The 14,670-nt window shown below is 35.5% G+C and overlaps 1 long non-coding RNA gene across 1 annotated transcript in view; it reads right to left on the bottom strand.

Annotated features, from left to right (window-relative positions):
* The window catches only part of A230006K03Rik (RIKEN cDNA A230006K03 gene), a 301,385-nt gene that overhangs the window by 48,625 nt on the left and 238,090 nt on the right, over window positions 1–14,670 (bottom strand). Inside the window, exon 3 of the long non-coding RNA NR_168893.1 lies at window positions 13,828–13,925. This is a non-coding gene — a long non-coding RNA (RIKEN cDNA A230006K03 gene). The remainder of the gene's footprint in view (window positions 1–13,827; window positions 13,926–14,670) is intronic.

Below are 14,670 nucleotides of genomic sequence, written 5' to 3' on the forward strand. Positions count from 1 at the left end.
CATTCATTCCATGGTGTGACTCTATCCAAGCAAGTGAAATACTTGTATAACAAGAAATTCAAGCCTCTGAAGAAAGAAATTGAGGAAGATCTCAGCAGATGGAAAAAACTCCCATGCTCATGTATTGCAGTGATTAATATAGTAAAAATAGACATCTTGCCAAATGTAATCTACAGATTCAGTGCAATCTCCATGAAAATTTCTGCTCAATTCTTCATAGAGTTAGAAAAATGAAATGTCCAAATTCATTTAGAATAACCAAAAACCCAGATTAGTGAAAACTTTACTCAATAATAAAAGATCTTCTGGGGGAAACTATCATCCCGGACCTCAATTAGTATTAAAAGTGATAGTGATAAAAGACTGTATGGTATTGGTACAGTGACAGGCAGGTTGATAAGTAGAATAGAACTAAGACCTAGAAATGAAACCACACTCCTATGGTAACTTGATCTTTAACAGAATAGTTAATACAATCCAGTGAAATAAAGAAAGCACTTTCAACAAGTGGTACTTGTTCCACTGTCAGTCAGCCAGTAGAAGAATTCACATTAATCTATTCTTATGTCCTTGGACAAATCCCAAGTCCAAGTGAATCAAGGACCTCCACATGAAACCAGATACACCTAAATCACAGAAGAAAGTACAGAGACCAATTTGGAGCATAGACTGAAGGAAAGGCCATTCAGAGACTGCCTCACTTGGTTATCCATAGCATATATAGTCATCAAATACAGACACTATTGTGGATGCCAAGAAGTGCATGTTGACAGGATACTAATGTAGGTGTTTTTGAAAGGCTCTGCCAGAGCATGACAAATACAATCAGATGCTTGTAGCCAACCATTGTTCAGAGCATGTAGTCCCCAATGGAGGAGTTATAAAAAAGCCTAAAGGAGCTGAAGGGGTTTACAACCCCATAGGAAGAGCAACAATATTAACCAACCAGACCCTTGAGATCCCAGAGACTAAACCACCAACCAAGGAGTAACACATGAAGGGACCTATGGCCCTTGCCCCATATGTAACAGAGGATGGCCTTGTCATTTAATAAGGGGATGGAAACAAACTTCAAGCCCATCAAGATTAACCATTTATCAGTATGGCAAAGATGCATAGTGATACTAGATAGCTACTCTTTACCTTGGAATAGAGGTATAGACAGTATCTTGATCAATTCCTTTATCTTTTTTTCCTTTTCAGGACATCTTTTATCATGATTCTCTGAGCATTAGACTGTGTTAAGTAAATGACTCATGATTTTCACACTACAGTGGTTTACTGAATGCTGAAACACATTTTTCATAGTATTGTCCCTGGAAAATCCTTATTGAAATCTGCTGTGTATTTTTTTAAGTAAAATTCAAAAGTGAAGCAAATGATGAAACTTAAAAAATGGGCTCCTGAGTTAATAGACATGGAATATAGTAATAACTGATAAAAATAAACAGAAATATAGATGATTTTCCAAGATACTACATTTAACCAATGAATACCAAGTGTTTCTTCACTGGAGTCTTTGAATTCATTTTCCACAAGTATTTCTATAAGTGACCCATAAAAATAAACATCAATTCTTCCCTCCACCTGAATGGACATTTAATCCAATAAGAACTTTATTTCTATGTAAAACACTCTTACCTTGATTGAACTTGATGTCAGATACAGGTAGAGTGGCACTTCTAACTGTGAAATATTCAAGAATCATAAGTGACTAGAATTTGAGTTTCATGGTCTTTTAGTGGTAATTAAAGGGAATATATGAGCTATCTCCAAATGAGGGTATATTTTTGACTAGTCCTATATTTATGTGTCCCAGCCCCAAGTAAAAGACCATCAGAACCCCGAGAAACAGACTTTCTTTTTCATTCAGTATAGCTATGTGAACAATAAATTTGATAGCAGATTCTTTTCATTTAGAATGCTTCCTCCAAGGAATCTGAGGGTAAACTAGGAAAGAGGATAGCGTTTGAAATGTAAATAAAGAAGATATTTAACACAATAGGAGAAAAGGGGAGGGGAGGGGGCCCCAGCAAAGGCCCAAATTAGGATCCTGCTCAAGGGGAGGGCCAAAGGCCTGACACTATTACTTAGGATCTGTAGTATTCACAAAAGTTTGCTATCATGACAGCACTATGAAAAACCCAAAAAGCAGCTGAAAGATTCAGATGCACATATTTGCACTAAACCAATAGACAGAAGCTGCTGACTAGTGTGGTTGAATTAGGGAATGGCTAGAAGAAACTGACGAGGAGGGCGACCCTGTAAGAGAACCAACAGTCTCATCTAACTTGGACCGCTGAGATGTCTCAAACACTGAACCACCAACCAGGCAGCATACCCCAGTTGAAATGAGGCCCCCAAAACATATATAGCAGAGAATTGCTGGGTCAGGGTTCAGTCCGAGAACATGTACCTATTGCTCAAAACACTGGAGGCCCCAGGAAGTTTAGAGAACTGGTTGAATGGGTTGTGGGTGTTGGGACATACATGAGGAGGCAGGGGTAGGGAGGATATATAGCATATGTAACAGTTTGAGGATAGACCAGGTGGAATGAAATCTAGAATGTAAAACAAACAAACAAACAAATAAATAAAAGACAAAAAAGAAAATATTGAAATAGACACCTGAATTAATAGACATGGAAAATAGTAATAGTTGATAATAATGAACACAAATGTAGAGGATTTTAACTGGTATTACATTTAAACAATTAATACCAGGTATTTCTTCACTGGAGATTATGACCTCTTTTTTCAGAAATATTTCTATAAGTGACACATAAAAATAAACATCAATTCTTACCTCCACGCGAATGGACATTTAATCCAATAAAAATTTATTTCTGTGTAAACACTCATACCCTGATTGAATTTTAAGTCACAACAATTGGCTCTTCTAACTGTGAAAAATGCAAGATTCCAAAATGACTTGGATTTGAGCTTAGTGGTTTCCTAGTGGTACCTGTAGAGCATATAATAGCTAGCTACCAATGAGGATGTATTTTCACTACTCCTATATTTATATATCCAAGTCTATCACTCAAAACTATCAGAGCACAACCTTCCTTTTCATTCACTAAAGATATGTAACCAATATATTTGATAACAGATTTTTCTTTTATGCCTATTTTTTTTTTCATTTAGAATCTTTCCCCTAAGGAATCTGAGAAAAATACTATGAAGGCAACAAATCAACATCACAGCCATTTACAATTTAAAATATTAGGGCCTCAACAAATACCTGCTTTTATACATGACTACCTTCTACCATAACAGGCAAAGGCTATTGTGTTCTTTCCCACTCAACTTGTTAGGCATCACTTGTGCAATATTTAATAATGCTTCCAAAAATTCAAGTAAACATCTGTCTTTAACCATTTTCAACTAAAATACACTGCTTGGTCATTCAAATGCACAATAATTTCTCTTTAATATGTCCCAAAATCTGATAAATCTTCAAAGTTTAGCATTATGTTAGATACATAGAGGCAAAAAGAATATATATGATGGACAGACAATATGACAAATTACTTAGCTTCAACTCTATAGTTAACTATAAAGTTACCAGGACATTAGAGATGATAAACTGCTTAAGGACTTTGAAAGGAACAATTTCTGTGCTAAACAAATGTTTAAAAGTTCAACAAAGATTTCTCACCCGAGGAATACCGAATGGCAGAGAAGCACCTGAAAAAATGTTCAACATCCTTAATCATCAGGGAAATGCAAATCAAAACAACCCTGAGATTCCACCTCACACCAGTCAGAATGGCTAAGATGAAAAATTCAGGTGACAGCAGATGCTGGCGAGGATGTGGAGAAAGAGGAACACTCCTCCATTGTTGGTGGGATTGCAAGCTTGAACAACCACTCTCGAAATCAGTCTGGCGGTTCCTCATAAAATTGGACATAGTACTACCGGAAGATCCAGCAATACCTCTTCCGGGCATATATCCAGAAGATGCCCCAACCGGTAAGAAGGACACATGCTCCACTATGTCCATAGCAGCCTTATTTATGATAGCCAGAAGCTGGAAAGAACCCAGATGCCCCTCAACAGAGGAATGGATACAGAAAATGTGGTACATTTACATAATGGAGTATAACTCAGCTATTAAAAAGAATGAATTTATGAAATTCCTAGGCAAATGGATGGACCTGGAGGGCATAATCCTGAGTGAGGTAACCCAATCACAAAGGAACTCTCACAATATGTACTCACTGATAAGTGGATATTAGCCCAAAACTTAGGATACCCAAGATATAAGATACAATTTGCTAAACACATTAAACTCAAGAGAACGAAGACCAAAGTGTGGACACTTTGCCCCTTCTTAGAATAGGAAACAAAACACCCATGGAAGGAGTTACAGAGACAAAATTTGGAAGTGTGATGAAAGGATGGACCATCTAGTGATTGCCATATCCAGAGATCCATCCCATGATCAGCTTCCAAACGCTGACACCATTGCATACACTAGCAAGATTTTGCTGAAAGGACCCAGATATTGCTGTCTCTTGTGAGATTATGCCAGGGCCTAGCAAACACAGAAGTGGATGCTCACAGTCAGCTATTGAATGGACCACAGGGCCCCCAATGGAGGAACTAGAGAAAGCACCCAAGGAACTAAAGGGAACTGCAACCATATAGGTGGAACAACAATATGAACTAAGCAGTACCCCGGAGCTCCTGTCTCTAGCTGCATATGTATCAAAAGATGGCCTAGTCAGCCATCACTGCAAAGAGAGGCCCACTGGACTTGCAAACTTTATATGCCCCAGTACAGGGGAATGGCAGGGCCATAAAGGGGGAGTGGGTGGGTAGGGGAGTGGGGGGGGGTGGGTATGGGGGACTTTTGGTATAGCATTGGAAATGTAAATGAGCTAAATACCTAATAAAAAATGAAAAAAAAAGTTCAAATAGAGAAAGTACCCAAGGAGCTAAAGGAACTGCATCCCTATAGGTGGAACAACAATATGATCCAACCAGTACCCCAGAGCTCTTGTCTCTAGCTGCATATGTATCAAAAGATGGCCTAGTCAGCCATCACTGGAAAGATATACCCTTCGGACGTGCAAACTTTATATGCCCCAGTACAGGGGAATGCCAGGGCCAAAAAGGGGGAGTGGGTGGGTAGGGGATTGGGGGGGTTGTTATGGGGGACTTTTTGGATAGCATTGGAAATGTAAATGAGGAAAATATCTAATAAAAAAAGAGGAAAAAAAGTTCAAAATTAATGAGATGCCAAGATTAAATATAATCCAAGTATTATGTAACTTGATAGATCCAACCTGTTAGCATCATTTGACTCTTCCAAAAATCAATAGTTAGATAAAATTAAATGCAACTGAGGCTCCAGGATTATTAACAATAACAGAAACTTGAATTTTATAAAATTACCACAGAATTGACAAGAGCCTCAGGATGATATCTAATAAACGCAATTGAGAAATTTTGTGCAGTGATACTTAATGGTGACTGAGACAAAGCAATACATGTAACCTACCATATATAATATGACTCATGGAAAATGGATGGCAGTTGGAAAGCTTAGTATGCTAATATTGAATGTTAAAAAAAGAAGAAAATAAATTTTGAATGGTAAGCTTTTTAATTGGAGTATCTACAATCTCATTGCTATGTATGTCCTTAAAGAATGAAATAGGCAGATGAGTGTGAAGATAGAACATTGTTTTTACAAACAAAAAGAAAGTAAACCTGATGTTAAAATTTGGATTGAAATGTAATATAAAGCATCTGAGACCTTTATTGGTAGCAAGAGATGATAAGGGAGAATTGCAGTATTTGGGTTTAATACTCTCAGAGTGTAGTGGTAAGGTAATGTCAGAGAATGTTCCAGAAAATCTCATGGTGCCAAGTGACAACTGCTGTCCTGATATAAAAATACTACACAGATCTGATCCTCAAACTCATAAGGAGCAACAGGTCTCCTGTCTCTGTCAGACACTGAAGGCTGACAAAATACATCATGCTTACAGATTAAAAAGAAATCCAAGGCTGAGTCCTGATTGATGAATCTTACAACTGAAGCAATGACCAGAATCGATAAAATATATCTTGTACTGCAAACTGGATCAGTTTCATTCAGAGCAGAAATGTGAGGAATCAGAGCAAGTTACCTGACCATGATGACGTTTTCTTTTCATTTTCATGTGCAGCTTTCCAGACCAAAACTCCTTCACAAAAAAAGCAGCCTGTTATCTATATACACCAATAGCGTGGTACAAACTGAAAGCTAGTCATCAACCAGGAGCATTACTGGAATATTTTTTATGTGCACAGATTTCTTTGGCTGAGGGTTACTCTGACTGGCTGAGTGTACGTAGGAAAATAGAGAAAAGGTTTGGGACCAATCAGGAACGAGGTCTCAAAAATGATAAAGAAGACACACATCCTGTTGTTACCATGGAGATTTTTCCATCAATACTCCTCCATCTTTTCTCCCCTCTCCCTGCCTGTTGCATCAGAAATACAAAAAGATTAAAAAAAATTAATGATGACATAGAAGGAGAATGAGTATAATGCTATGCGGTTATTCTTTGTTTTCTATCTCTTATTAAAAACAGAAAACTGTCCAGTAATGCTTGTGCCTTTGAGCATGTATCTGGATAATGGCACCTATAATAAAGCCTCTATTTGTGTCTAGGTACGGCTGCTTGTAGTCGCTGACTGACAAATGCAGTTGCAGAGCTGAACCTTTGTAATCTCCCTGTCCCATATCCTGAGAAGCTTTGTTTATTTGGACGTTTATCACAATATTTCATATATTCATGTACATTTCAAATTACAAACAATGCTATTCAAATATCTTAAGGCATACTCATGTGCAGTTTCATGAAGCTATTTACCACATAATACACTGTGTTTTGCATTATAATAGTAAACAAAATGAGGAGTTTATGTAAGAAAAGAAATATCCAAATTCTAGATATACTACAATATTTTCTTTGTGTGTACATACATGCGTGTGATATTTTTATGTAGAGAACCACATTGTATACATGTGTATGGTATGTATTTTAGAACGTCCAGAATTGTTATTAAGCTGCCATTATTTTCTAAGTATTTAACTTAATATCCATAAGTCATATAATGTATTAAAATGCAACCATTACACATAGTACATTAGGCTTATCCACAATATCTTTAATAATCCATTGGCACTTAATTTGATCTCTTTTAATACACTCTCAGCTGATTTATCACTGGTGATATCTGCAGAGAGATCAACAGGAACTTAAATATCCTCTGATGCTGATCTTCCCTGAAAAGTATTACATTCCTTCTGCAACTAGTTCATCGAATGCCAACAGCTACTAGAAGTTTCCTCCATCCTAACTCTGATGCCTTTCTATAAAGTTATCCTGAAGTATCACTTTTAGAATTTGCATACTTGATTAAAATTTTAGGAGATATGACTCTGTTTATGACTTCTTCTGTGAGCAGCACATGTGTAGCTCAATACAAGAAGTACCTAATACTGCCTTATACCCTTCATGTAATAAGTGAACCAACCTTCTGACAAAGTACACTCTGGCACTGAATATACTTTCCAATAATCCCTGACTTACTTTCCCTTGAGAAGCAATAATTTATATTAATATGTTCAAATGTATAACATGGGTTTAATTTTGCATTGAACCTTGATTATTAATGTTGATGTGTAAAAAAATATTATAGCTTGAAATTATATGTTTCCAAATAATAAGAATAGAATGCAATCATTCAATTATTACTAAAAGTATAACACATGTTAAAAATAAGAATTATTTTACTCCATTCTACAATGTCCCTCATCCTACTGTGGTCCTGACATTTCAGGTCTTTTCCAACACGTAATGGTATGTCATTCAATTTCTTCTTTCTTCCCTTCTTTCTACTTGTGCTCATGTATTTTTTTTGTTTGTGTGGTCGTTGCTTCTTTTATTATTATTATTATTATTATTATTATTATTATTATTATTATTATTATTATTATTTAGTTGCACAGGGCTCACATCTTAATTTTTACTACATGTCTGCTGTGTAATTTATATTACATCACACAATGTGAGAGAAATTATGATCAATAAAGTTCCATGCCATGTAATGTTATGAACTGTTAAGGAAAAGCTCTACCTGCTAATTCTCTGAAACAATATAATATCTACCTGTATTTATACCCACAGACAAACTTTAACTATCACCTTCAGTATAATTATGAGTTTTACTATGCTAAGAAGCAAATTACTACACAGGCTAACTGCAGAGTATTTACAGTGGTCTGCCTAAACTTTACAGATGATTCCACAAAATATATTTTTATTCCAGCCTTTAGTCAATATTGAAGAGTGTGGTCAGAAAGATTATAATATCCATCAGAATAGCATTGGCTTTTCGCAAAACGTCTTTTGTAACATACACAATCTACATGCATAAAATCTCAAAACCATAGGTACCTAGAAAGATTAACAAAATGTCACCATAATCCATATATTAATATGTATCTGGACGTCCAGAAACCTCCATACAAATTCAGTACAGTATTTCTGACACCTAAAGAAATGTGAGATCAGGAAATAATTTTCTATAAGGAAGAACACTACAGTTTATTATCTACTACAAAATGGTCATCACTAAAAGCACACATTCATACAACTAACAGTATTTACTGATTACAGTTAATGTATGCCTCAAAAAAGAAATTATGTATGTATGTACATTTGTATATAACAGCTATTAGTGAAAATGACATGAATATTAAAGAAATCCAATAAAATATGTTTGATGGATAGAAGAAAGAAAATTATAAGAAAAATATTTATATTAAAATACCCCCCAAAACAATACATAATTTAAAAAATATTTTTCAGTAGCAGCGATATAAAGATTGTCTCACACTCTACTTAACATTTGCAAAACAAACCTATGTAGAATTCCAATGATATTCTCTCTGGCTAATGAACGAGTTTATTGTGCTAACATAAAAAAACAGGCAATGGGCTATTTAATGAGCTATGTATATTGTGACCCAAATGTTATACCACAAAGTTGTATTTAGCACAAATCATGGGACTTGCATAGGTATAGTGATGAGATTAATTTGGGGGACTTCCATGGCTAAAATACTAAATTGTCTTCCTAAGGTGACAAGAAATTGGATCTGAGTTGCATAGAAATTGTTTTCACTTACTGATGTTCAAGGTCTGTCATTTATTAAGGCTATGTGAATAATCAAAAACCCATAATTAGCATCATGTAAAACTAGAGGGAGAGCATTTCAAAAGTCCTCACCCATAGACAAAAAAGTACAGACAAATATTAACTACTAAGGTAAAGGGAATCAATGAATCAACATTATTTAGGGTTTCATCACAAGATAGATGATTTAATATAATTCCAGTTGGTAAGACAGACAGACAGAGAGAGAGAGAGAGAGAGAGAGAGAGAGAGAGAGAGAGAGAGAGAGAGAGAGAGAGAGAGATATTTTTAAAACCTCTCAGATCAGGTTATATTACTGGATAGGGTGGACACAGAGAGAGAGAAATAGAGAGACATTAACTAACACACACACACACACACACACACACACACACACACACACACACACATGCTTAAACACACATAAACCCATACACAAACCACTGAGTTTGTAGAAGTGCTGAGTTTGACAGTATGTGGAGTAGACATGAGATGGACTGGAAGGGTATACTATAATTGATATAAAGAAAATAGTGTTCATTTATGAAATAAAGAAAATGCATAATAAAATTATTTGAGTTTATCTATGCATGATTTTAAACTCCCATGTAAAATATATGCACTGAAAAAGACAATCCTTATATTAAACAGAGAGAGATCTGAATGTGATCTTACTTTTTAGTGAATTCAATTAGCACCCAGAGGGGAAAAATGTGTGTTGTAAGTTATCCCTTACTTGCATTTCTTTTTTTTTTTTATTATTTTTTTAATCTATTTTTTATTAGGTATTTTCCTCGTTTACATTTTAAATGCTATCCCAAAAGTCCCCCATACCAACCCCCCACTCCCCTACCCACCCACTCCCCCTTTTTGGCCATGGGTTTCCCTTGTACTGGGGCATATAAAGTTTGCAAGTCCAATGGGCCTCTCTTTGCAGTGATGGCCGACTAGGCCATCTTTTGATACATATGCAGCTAGAGACAAGATCTCCAGGGTACTGCTTAGTTCATATTGTTGTTCCACCTATAGTGTTGCAGTTCCCTTTAGCTCTTTGGGTAATTTCTCTAGCTCCTCTATTGGGGGCCGTGTGACCCATCCAATAGCTGACTGTGAGCATCTACTTTTGTGTTTGCTAGGCCCCGGCATAGTCTCACAAGAGACAGCTATATCTGGGTCCTTTCAGCAAAATCTTGCTAGTGTATGCAATGGTGTCAGCGTTTGGAGACTATGGGATGGATCCCTGCATATGGCAATCACTAGATGGTCCATCCTTTCGTCACAGCTCCAAATTTTGTCTCTGTTCCTCCTTCCATGGGTGTTTTGTTCCCATTTCTAAGAAAGGGCAAAGTGTCCACACTTTGGTCTTCGTTCTTCTTGAATTTCATGCGTTTAGCAAATTGTATCTTATATCTTGGGTATCCTAAGTTTCTGGGCTAATATCCACTTATCAGTGAGTACATATTGTGAGAGTTCCTTTGTGATTGGGTTACCTCACTCAGGATGATGCCCTCCAGGTCCATCCATTTGCCTAGGAATTTCATAAATTCATTTTTTTAATAGCTGAGTGGTACTGCATTGTGTAAATGTACCACATTTTCTGTATCCATTCCTATGTTGAGGGGCATCTGGGTTCTTTCCAGCTTCTGGCTATTATAAATAAGGCTGCTATGAACATAGTGGAGCATGTGTCCTTCTTACCGGTTGGGACATTTTTCTGGATATATGCCCAAGAGAGGTATTGTGGGATCCTCCGGTAGTACTATGTCCAATTTTCTGAGGAACCACCAGACTGATTTCCAGAGTGGTTGTACAAGCTTGCAATCCCACCAACAATGGAGGAATGTTCCTCTTTCTCCACATCCTCGCCAGCATCTGCTGTCACCTGAATTTTTGAACTTAGCCATTCTGACTGGAGTGTAGTGTAATCTCAGGGTTGTTTTGATTTGCATTTCCCTGATGATTAAGGATGTTGAACATTTTTTCAGGTGCTTCTCTGCCATTCGGTATTCCTCAGGTGAGAATTCTTTGCTCAGCTCCTAGCCCCATTTTTTAATGGGGTTATTTGATTTTCTGGAGTCCACCTTCTTTAGTTCTTTATATATATTAGATATTAATCCCCTATCCGATTTGGGATAGGTAAAGATCCTTTCCCAATCTGTCGGTGGCCTTTTTGTCTTATTGATGGTGTCTTGTTCTTTATATTAGAGAATAATAAGAGTTACAAGGTCTTTAAGCTTTGAATGTTGCATTGTTTGTTTCTTCATATCATATAATAATAGAACATTGTTACTTAAAAATATTTCAGAATTTTCAGAGGGTATTTTGAAAAATATGTGAAACTAAAGTGGGAGGAAATATTGCTATTTTTAAATGTGGCTTAATTCTTAAATAATCAGGATATGACAATTTGTTCTATATGTAAAAGGCACTGGTTTCTAAATAAAACTGATCACAGTAGTTTTCTCTGCACAAAAAAAAATTGCAGTTTATTCAGTAGCAACCGCTGCATCATAGGTATCTCTCCACCTTATAGTCAGTATAAATATTACTGAACTATTTTCCCTTTTGGGCCATGCTTTGAAACAGGGATAAACATAAAACAGAAATCATTCATTCCTTTATGATTCTTTTATATTTTTATACAGGTCTCTAAGTCATGTGAGAGGCATATCAATTACACACATTTTCAAAGAAATAGTGGTGACAAGAGTTGCAATTTTTAAATAGAAGTAAAATGATACCTTCCTGGAAATATTTGGGGAATCCCATTGCTTGAAAAAATGCAAAAAATTATTAAATTCTATGTGCCTGGAAATGAAAGCAGACATATACCCTACCACTTTCTGTCTGCCTACAGATAACCCTGTATTTTCAGTTTCTTACACAAGCAAAACACCTCAAAATATTAGGACATAGTTTTGGATACACCTTTTGTGTGTCAGATGTTCAACTTTTTCTTCTTCCTACAATAATTTTTCATGAAAATATTTTGTTCAAAGAGAGTAGGATTTGAGCTTAGTGGTATATACAGGGGAAACATGAGCTATCCCACAAGGAGGATATATGATTGACCATTACTACATTTATATAGTCAAGCCCCTCGTCCAAAACAATCAGCATCCTGATAAACGGAACCTTATTTTTCCTTCAGTACAAGAGTGTAACCAATAAATTTCATAACAGATTTTATATATGTAGAATTCTTTCTCAAATGAAGTTGAGATCAAATCTGTGATTATGACAATCCACTTTTTATCCCTGCCTTTCACAGTTTAAAAGATTAGGTCCTCAACAATTATTTGCATTTATATGTGTTTACTTTCTACAACAACAAGCAAAGTTTGTTGTAATAATTCCAATCACCTTGTTTGGCATAAGTTGTACAATACACAATAAATCTTGCAATGATTCTATTCCAGCCTCTCTTTGGCACATATTTTCAACTATTCTTCCATGTTTGGTTATTCAGATAAACATTCATTTCTCTTGAATGGGACCCAAAATCTCATAAATCCTCAAATTTTAGCATTATGTTAGGAACATAGAAGCAAAAAGTATACAGATGATGGGCAGAACAATTACACAAATTACTGATCCTCAGCCATATAATTAATTTTACAGTTATCAGGACAATATAGATGATAAACTTGTTAAAATTTTTGATAAGAACAGTTGTAAACAAATTTTAGTTAAGTTGAAAATTAATGACATACCAACATTAAATATGAGCCATGTATGATATAGTATGAGATATCCAACATATAATCATCAATAGATTTTTCCAAATTTCTACATTTAGAAAAAATTATATGCAATTGAGGTTTCTAGAGTATGAGAAAGAACAGAAATTTGAATTTTATAAAATTACCACCGAATACCCAATTCCCACATGATGATAACAAATAATCAAAATTGAAAAAATGCTTTGTGATTCTAAAGTGTAACTATGACAAATCAACATAACTAAAATACCATACAAAATAGGACTCAGAAAAACTGAGTGGTCTTTGGAAACCTTAGTACATTGAGATTCAAAGTCAAAATCAGAAAGATAAATTTTGATATGTTAAATTTTTCATTGGAATATATGCCAAATCTTTGCTTTGACTGTCATTAAAGAAAGGAGTATGCAGATGTGTAATTATGATTATAGAACTATGTTTGTTCCCAATAATAACAATGCAAACCTGATGTTAGAATTTGGATTGAAATGTAATGTAAAGCTCCTGAGACTTTTGATGGTAGCAAAATTATAACAAAAGGTAATTGCAATATTTGGGTTTTAGTACTCTCAAAGAATAGTGGCATACTAAGTAAGGGGATGCCAGAGAATGTTCCAGAGAGTCTCATGGTGCCAAGTGAGAACTGTTGTCCTGATATAAAATTCATTTACAGATCTGATTCCCCAAATCATATTGAGGAGCAAGAGGTCTCCTCTTTCTGCCAGTTACTGAAGGCTAATGTAATACCACATCCTTGCAGAAGAAGCACAACTCCAAGGATGAATCCTGATTGATAGATATAAAACTGAAGCAATGGCAAGTAGCAATAAAAAATATCTTGCACCCCAAACAGGAGCAGTTTCATTCAGAGCAAGAGTGTGATGAAACATAGCAAGTTACCTGACCATGATGACATTTTCTTTTCATTTTCATCTGCACGTTTCCAGGGCACAACTCCTTCTCAAAATCTGCAGCAAGAGCCTGGTCCAAGCTGAAAGCTAGAAAACAACAAGGTGCATTACTGGAATTTTTTTATGTGAATAGAATTCTTTAGCTGTGGTTGACTCAGAATGGCTGAGTATATGTAGCAAAATAGAGAAAAGTTTTGGGACCAATCAGGAGAGAGATCTCAAAAAGATTAACGAGGTCAAAATCCTTTTGTTACCATGGTGATTTCCCACCAATTTTTCTCAATCAATTTTTCTCAATCAATTCTCCCCACTGATGCCTGTTGCATCAGGGATAAAAATAGGATGAACTAGAGGAGAAAGACCAAAATATTCTGTAGTTTTTCTTCGGTTTCTGGCTCTATAGAACCAGAGAAAACTGTCCAGTAATACCTGTGCCTTTGAGCCTGTATCTGGCTAATGGTACTTATAGTGAAGCCTTTATTTGTACCTTGTGACTACTGCTTGTAATCATGGGTCATCACATCACACCATGGCTGAACATTTGCAATTTTTTTACTCCAATATCCTGAGCATCTATGTTACATTCAATTTCTGTCTCATAAATAAAATTATGTATGTATGTACACATTTTTATATAATAAAAATTAATGAAATAAAATGAAGTTTTAAAAGAACAAATAAAAGTGGAATTGATAGAATAAAAATATTTTATCACACAAATTCATATATTCATGCACATTACAACTTAAAAACAATTGCACTTCATTTATCTAAAGGAATGTTTTTGTCCAGTTTCCTAAAGCTGTTTACCACATAGTACAATGTGTCTTAA

Source organism: Mus musculus, chromosome 7 (assembly GCF_000001635.26).
Source record: "Mus musculus strain C57BL/6J chromosome 7, GRCm38.p6 C57BL/6J".
NCBI lineage: Eukaryota > Metazoa > Chordata > Mammalia > Rodentia > Muridae > Mus > Mus musculus.